The sequence below is a fragment of the Myotis yumanensis genome, unplaced genomic scaffold (assembly GCF_028538775.1).
Source record: "Myotis yumanensis isolate MYYU_CA2020_CCGP unplaced genomic scaffold, mMyoYum1.0.hap1 SCAF_21, whole genome shotgun sequence".
NCBI classification, from domain to species: domain Eukaryota; kingdom Metazoa; phylum Chordata; class Mammalia; order Chiroptera; family Vespertilionidae; genus Myotis; species Myotis yumanensis.
In genome coordinates, this window is record NW_027223772.1 from 10952000 (window position 1) to 10960308 (window position 8309).

At 38.3% G+C, this 8309-nt stretch overlaps 1 pseudogene; it reads right to left on the minus strand.

Moving 5' to 3' along the window:
- Positions 1–3858: 3858 nt before the first annotated feature.
- Positions 3859–3959, minus strand: LOC138999020 (U6 spliceosomal RNA; annotated as a pseudogene).
- Between the last annotated feature and the right edge of the window lie 4350 nt (positions 3960–8309).

Consider the following 8309-nt stretch of genomic DNA (forward strand, 5'->3'; position numbering starts at 1 on the left):
GGCATGTGGTGAAAACAGATCCCTCATATCCTGCTGGCAGAAATGTAAAATGGTGCTGGTGTTTTAGAGTTCAAAAAAAAGTCAAATGGTTTTACCACATGACCAAGAAATTCCACTCATAGTCATACTCCCAAGAGAATTAAACATAAAATTTATTCAGGAATGTTCATAGCAACAATACTCATTTGGAGTCAACAAAAACAAAGGTTTAAATCACTGTAATTTAGCCTTTCTAAGCCCCTGAGCTTTCCTAGCTGAAACATCAATACTCTAAACTAAATAATCTGTAAGAATAAGGGGGAAAGACTTAAAAGGCATCCAACACACAAGAGCCCACATCAAGTCTTTCATGTGTGCCATCTTATTTAATAGTCATCAGCTCTATTTTACATACGTAGAAACTGGTGCCAAGAAGTTTAATAAGTTGCCCAAATTATAGGAGATATCATTGGATCTCTAAACTTACAATACTTGAGCCAATTTCTATTCTATAAGACCAGATGACTCAAGGTAAGAGCATGTAGACAATTGTCCCTAAAAAAAAATCAAGCCTTTCTAATTCTAGTATATGGGTTGTATTCTAAACCAACACGGTTCTTTCAGCCGTGGTAAAACCAGCTGGTACCCCTATCCTAGCTCTCAACCCTGACCAATTTTCTTTTAAAATGTTTGAATCCTCAGCAAATGTAGGTATCTAAAATTAAATGTAGAAACTAAGAGAGTCATTTTTTCAATCTTGGCAAGTGTGACATGCTTTACTTTATACTATTTTTCTTGACCCAGCAATATAAATAGGTACCATGTTAGTAGTAAGCAATCTGGCAATTTACCTACCAAGGGCTATTAAAATGATCTTCCATTTGGGAGAAATATATACAAAAGTTGGGTGTTGATGGGCGAGGAGCAAGAGGAAGATATTATATAGCATCACTATTCATGAGAGCAGTGGTTTCTACCTTTCCACAATCCACAGCAAGGAAAGTCTTTTCTATTTCTAAATAGTACATGTCTATAAATATATACTAATACAATAAAACATTAATTCTGTTCAGAAATCATCAACTAATCCTTACTTTTATTATATACAATAAATTGATTTTGTGATCCACTGATGGTTGTCAAGCCTGCAGTTTTTAAGAAAACGATTAGAGCAAATTTTTGAAACTAATATCTAACAGCTGAGAGGAGCACTGTTAATTAAGCAAGCTTTAAGAACCACAGAACACAACCCTAATACTATGATTATGGGTTATCAGGATCCATGGAAATACTCATTAAGTAATAAAATAAGCCGAAACCGGTTTGGCTCAGTGGATAGAGCGTCAGCCTGCAGACTGAAGGGTCCCAGGTTCGATTCCGGTCAAGGGCATGTACCTGGGTTGCGGGCACATCCCCAGTGGGGAGTGTGCAGGAGGCAGCTGATCGATGTTTCTCTCTCATCGATGTTTCTAACTCTATCTCTCTCCCTTCCTCCCTGTAAAAAATCAATAAAATATATTTTTTTTAAAAAAGAAAAAGAAATAAAATAAAGTAAAAACCCTAACATGTACACTGATCACACCCATATATTTCTTGGCTACTGGGAAAGAGAAAGGAGTTGGGTAATTAGCTAGTGCATTTTCTGTTCTTGAGATATTTTCTCCTCTATAAAGTGTACTGCAGAATCAGAGAGCTGCTTGAAGCCTGGCTTATTTACCATGTCTTCAGACAGATCATCTCTGGGGCTTTGTTAATATATATATATATATCAAATCTTAGAGAGCTGTTAAGAGGAAATAAAACACAAAAAGCACCAAGTACAATGCCAATTACTAGTGGGTGGATGCTCAATATCCTGTAGCTGCAAACATTCTTAGACAACATGCTATTAAGCCAAACCTATCTGAATTTTGCCTTTCAGATAATTCTTTTTCAAAAAGTAACATACTTTTATAGCCATTTTCTTTTTTTTTTTTTTTTTTTTTTTAAATATTTTTTTATTGATTTTTTACAGAGAGGAAGGGAGAGGGATAGAGAGTTAGAAACATCGATGAGAGAGAAACATCGACCAGCTGCCTCCTGCACACCTCCTACTGGGGATGTGCCTGCAACCAAGGTACATGCCCTTGACCGGAATCGAACCTGGGACCTCTCAGTCCGCAGGCCGACGCTCTATCCACTGAGCCAAACCGGTTTGGCTATAGCCATTTTCTTTCCTTATTCACACAGTACCTCAATCCATAGCTTGCTTCTCCCCATTAAAAATTAGATTGTCCCTGGCTGGGTATCTCAGTTGACTGGAGTGTCTTACCAATACGCCAAGGTTGTGGCTGATTCCCCGCTCAGGGCACATACAAGAATCAACCAATGAATGAATGCATAAATAAGTGGGGTGTCTCTCTCTCTCTCTCTCTCTCTCTCTCTCTATATATATATATATATATATATATAATTTGATTGATTAAAAATCATAATTCAACTTGGACAAAACATATAAGAAACAGATTTCAGTCCAACAGAGCAATACAGGAAAGGAGCAAAGGGTAATAGCGTTGGGGTCAAGCAGCTACTTAGTGGCTGCTTTCTTGTGCAAGTTACTGAATTAGTTCTCTCATCTCCAAATGGGAAACTATAGCAGCCACACCTCATGGGGTCGCTTTGGGGATTGGGAACATATTCAAAGCACCTTAATAATCCAGAAGTATTCAATAAATGGTTAACTATTCTTCTTAATAAATTAAATCAGTTTGAGAAACTGTCTTTCAGACAATTTTACCTTCTCAGATATATCTGAGACCATCAAAAATACTTATCTTTTTGCCCAGCTGGTGTGGCTCCGTGGTAACCAGGAGGTCATAGTTCAGATTCCTGGGTCAGGGCACATGCCTGTGATGTGGGCTCAATCCCCAGTTAGTAATACTGCAATAATAACTGTATGGTGTCAGATGGGTACTAGGACTTATGGGGAGGAGTCATTTCTTTAATTATATAAATTTCTAATCACTATGCTGTACATCTGAAACTAACCGTCTATAATAATAAAAGCATAATATGCTAATTAGACCAGACAGCTGAACGACCTTCCAGACATCCTTCCAGATGACCTTCCGGTCGAAGCCAGGGCTGTGAGGGCCGAGGCAGCTGCCGTGGCAAGGCCCTTGCACGAATTCCGTGCATTGGGCTTCTAGTATAAAATAATACTGAATGATAACTAATTGATAAAATTCTTTAATTTAAAAGGGGGAGAGAAATCAACAAAAAAGAAGTGCTTTGAAGAATGAAATCTACTTACAAATTATGAATAAACTTTTTGTCAGTACCGGTATCAAGTAAAGGTTCCATAACTAACTTACTCATAACATTCACATTTTTTCAAATTTTTATTTTAGAGAGGAAGGGAGAGAGAGAGAGAGAAACATCAATGTGAGAGAGAAACTTAGATCAATAGCCTCCTGTAAGCACCCCAACTGGGGACTGAACATGCAACTTGGGTATATGGCCTGACTGGGAGTGAAACCTGCAACCTTTTGATGTACTACACAGGACAATGCTCCAACTGAACCACACCAGCCAGGGCAATATTCACATTTTAAAATCACCTATATTTTAGTAAATGGTGTATGATATATCATAATGTTTAACATACTTGAATAGTCAACACTTTAAAGTTAGGGTTAACGTACATCCAAAACGGGCCTCAGTATGCCCCCAAAACTGTTTATACAGTACAGGTTTTCTACAAGAATCCATAGCTTTTATCACATTTGCAAAGAAGTCTTGACCAAAAGAAGGTTAATTGGCATGATCCTACTAAAAACACATTCTGAAGGCTACATACTGATAAAGTAAAATTTGCATTTGGTTTGTTTTTTTGTTTGTTTTTTTATGGAATGCTTCTTGAATTTGTGCCATACTTGCACAGGGGCCATGCTAATCTTCTCTGTATCCAATTTTAGTACATGTGCTGCCAAAGCAAGCACCAAAGGTGGTATTTTAAGCAAACTAGATTCTAAATTCTTAAAACATGCTAAATTCACTTAGTCCAGAAGTAGACTACTCTACTTTGCAAATACTGAATACCTATTAAAAGCTTAAGCTTCTGAGCTAAAATGTCCTTCCAGAAGTCTGAGCTGCCTACCCTTTACATCAAGCATGTCAAACTCGCAACCCACAACAAATATTTTTGCAGCCCAGCCAATATAACAGTATGTAAAAACATTTAAATAAAAATTTTGTAACTTAATTTTTACAATATCCTGTTATACATAATTATTAATAACAAACTACATTAGCTAATAATGACTAATTACTATAATCGTATTGCATTCATTTCCTTATGCACAGGCGCACCATTTCTCTCCACTAATACTAGCAGCGAATATTTTAGCAGTCGATTGCCACGTAATTCGTCTTGGACTGACTTGTTTGGTGTGAGCAACAGGAAATATTTTGCTTTCGGAGAACAAGAAAAATAGGTTTATTTGCATTACGCTTATTAATTTGTGCAGTTATTCAGTATCTGATAAGTTAATGTTCAAGAAAAAAATATTTTTATTAAAATGTTCCGTTATTTTATGTTAACGATTACTCATTTATTTCAACCCTCTGTATTCAGCATGTCTCTATCAAAATAAACCTATGTTTCTATGAAAATTTAAGCTTTTGTGTGTTTTTTTTTGCGGCCCACATAAACTTAAACCTTGTTCATTTGGCCCGTGTTAGCCTTTGAGTCTGACATGCTTGCTTTACATTAATTTACATACTCTTATAAACAAAGTAGCTCAGAAAGCTTTATTTTTAAAAGCCTTTATTCAAGTGCCATCTTATGGTTGTATAAATTTCATTTTTGCTAAACTTCCATACAAGTAACAAGAACTATTTCCTTCAGAATCATCATTCAGTTTGACTTGCTGATTATCAATACAAATCAAAATTAGAATACTGGCTACTTACTCGAGATTTACTTCACTCTCAAATACTCAGGTTCAATACTAATGCAATTACCTGATGAAGCTGGCTGAATATTACAACATTACTATTCATCAAACTCTCCAATAGTATTTTGATTCACTGGGCAGAGCATCTGCAGTATTTTTAGCAATGGATTGCTCCTGAAATTGACAAGATGTTTTTAGATGTAACTAAAGTTAACCTAATTCTAATGTAAGATCCTCGTTTTATATCCTACACAAACATTGCACCAAAATTTTAAACAGCCAAATACTAGGCCATCCTTGCCAAAAGGACCATTTCCTTTCATTTACTCTTACGTCTCAGAGCAGGTACATAAGATGCTCTTGACTAGATGAAATTATCTAAATCCTGAATTTTTAAAATAAGGTGACTAATGTCGTAAACTCCAAGTATTCCTTTGTTAAATTTTCAAATGCAAATTGTTAATTTGGGGTCAATTTCCCTGCTAAAATAAGTGCATTGTTACCTCTGTATTCCTAAGTAAACTCTGCTACAAACCCTGTAACACAGGCAAATATTTATAAGGAAGACAATTCCACTTGGCTGACTTGTTCTGCTTAATGGTCCTTATTTATATGCCATTATTTCTTAAACCTTTAAAATCTTCTACCTTCCTATCTTTCATTATACCAATATGTCCCCAGGTTGAAAAATCCCTGTATTATCTACACATACCCAAAAGCAAAAGAAAAAAATGTGGTTTCTAGTTATTACATCTGGATTCCACAGTTCACTATAATTTACTATATCCTTAGCAGATAATTAATAGTTTACACTGTACAAGAGTGAATTCACTAAGAAAAAGTTCTTTCCTGTACATTAAGCAATCACATAATTGACCAAATAAAAGGGGGTAGGGAAAGCTCACAAGAGTAGCTTCCTAACACTGTCACAAAGCAAGAGAAGATGACCAACAGAACAAAATACTCCCAAATCAAATTCATAATATCTGCTATTTTAAAATAGATCCTCTAAATCTCAAAATATTCCTAGAAAAGCAAAGTAACCCTTAAAAGTATAGCTGTCTTCTGACTTAAAATACTACTTAAATTTAGATCTAGAAAAGAGCCTTAAAAAATTACCTGATGCAATTTCCTCATATTCGAAAAGAGGTTGTGGAGGGAACATTTTTGACTAATATGAAACTACACATACTCATCTGGAAAAAGTTAATTTTTGAAGAGAATTCCAAGTCTGTTCAGTAGCCATTAGCCCTGTTAACTATTGAGCACTTGGAAATGCAATGAGCCCAAAGTGAGATGTGCTGAATTGCCAAATACACTCTAGATTTCAAAGACTTAGTATTAAAAAAAAGTGGTGGTTCTCATTTATCTGGTTATTTAATGAAGTCCACTCTTAATCAGAACACCCACACAGGCAAAGCATGCAGTTGACTAGGCCTCCTTTGCCCCAGTCAGGTCACATGAGGCAGTGCTGACAACATTACTAGAACTGGGGATCCGGATTCTTCAATTCTCATCTAGCCACGGAAAATAATCATTGGCATTCTGGAGTGGAGAACATCCTTTACTATCTAAATAAAAGCTTCTCAGACTATTAAAATATTAAGTGATTACAAAAGCATGCTATGCTGGTCATTGATGGCAAATTTTCCTCATTCCTGAGGGGAAAATACTCTACCAAATAGAAACAAACAGAACTGCTATTAATACTCCTTGAAGACCAGTTCTATGGAGAAAAATACCCTTTAGAAGTATTTCACACTTTTTTTGACACTGTCAGAAAAAGATATTTTGCAAAAATACACTACAGCTGAATCAACAAGTATTTTCTATTTTTTAAAAATTCTGATCATCACCCACTAATTTGATTTAATGACTCAATGAACTGGAATCTACAGTTTGAAACATTGGTCTTTATTTCTTTCTATTAAGTCTGAACTAAATGATTTACAAACTTTCTCTTTATGACACTTGCAAAATTCCCGAGTCTCTCAAATTCAACAAAGCTTCAATTTTGTGAAGAGGAAAATACCTTTTAGCTGTGACTGCAAAGTAACTATCCAAAAAGGGTTCATTTCCCACATAAACTATCATTGTCTGTACCCTAGTGACACATCTTTTAAAATATATTTTATTGATTTTTTACAGAGAGGAAGGGAGAGAGATAGAGAGTTAGAAACATCGATCAGCTGCCTCCTGCACACTCCCCACTGGGGATGTGCCCGCAACCAAGGTGCATGCCCTTGACCGAAATCGAACCTGGGACCCTCAAGTCCCCAGGCAGACGTTCTATCCACTGAGCCAAACCAGCTAGGGCCCTAGTGACACATTTTAAAATGCTATTTAATCGTAACTGAATTTAAAACGGGTCAAGACATTTGTCTACGATCAAAAAGCTCAAAAGTTTAAAAACAGTACTTTTAGCAATTGTGTACAAATAAATCAAACACCTTCACAAAACCACTCAAAATAACTTACAAGTTTACAAGTATTTACTTCCTTAACTATACATACTCCCTGAATATACTGTAACTGAACCTGACCCCCATACAGCAAATAAAAAACACCTGGATATAAACAATCGTGGCCTAAAATACATAATTTTACCATTACGAGATTTCCAGGTCAATATAAATAAATGCAGGGGACTGCTAATGAGGTTTTAACTTAGGAATTCAGTGCCAAGAAGACAGTACTTAGTACAATCTTAAAAAGTAAACTCATCCAGTCTCCTAATTACTTCAAGAATGTAACACTCACTGTGCCCAATGCCTCCTCCTCGTTTGCCAACCCTCTCGTCAATAAGAAGTTTGCTCAAACACGCCCTCATCTCTGGCACAAAAGGCACGGGTCCAGGCCCTACTGTAAAAGTTGGAGACAGAGGGCCATTGCTGGCCAAGGACAGAAAGGTGACATAGTCCTCGCACCGGAGCCCGCCGGGCACGTGCACCAGCCAGCCTGCTTCCAGGGGTGCAGCCGCCACTCGGGACTGGGGCCGCTGGCGGGGCCCAGGTGGCCAGGCACAAACCCATCCCCCGTGATCCCATTGACTCCCGCCCGACCCACTGCCCCGCCAAGGACGGCGGCCCCGGCGGCCCAGCTGCTCCGGGACTGAGGCTGCGCTCGGCCGAGTGGAATAGGGGCAGGGAGCCAGCGCAGGGACGGCCCGCCCGCACGCTCGCTCGCGTCCCGGCCCCCCCGCACTTCCTACATTCCCTCCCGCAGGCCAGCCCCCAAGCCCAAGGTCTCCCCGGCCCACAAACTTGATGGCGGAAGTGACGTTGGGGACCTGGCGACTCCAGTAGCCAGTCACGCTACGGCGGGGGGAGGCGCCGACCAATGGGCGACGACCGGGGGCCGGACTTCCCCCCCAAGCTGGCTTGCAACGGGGGA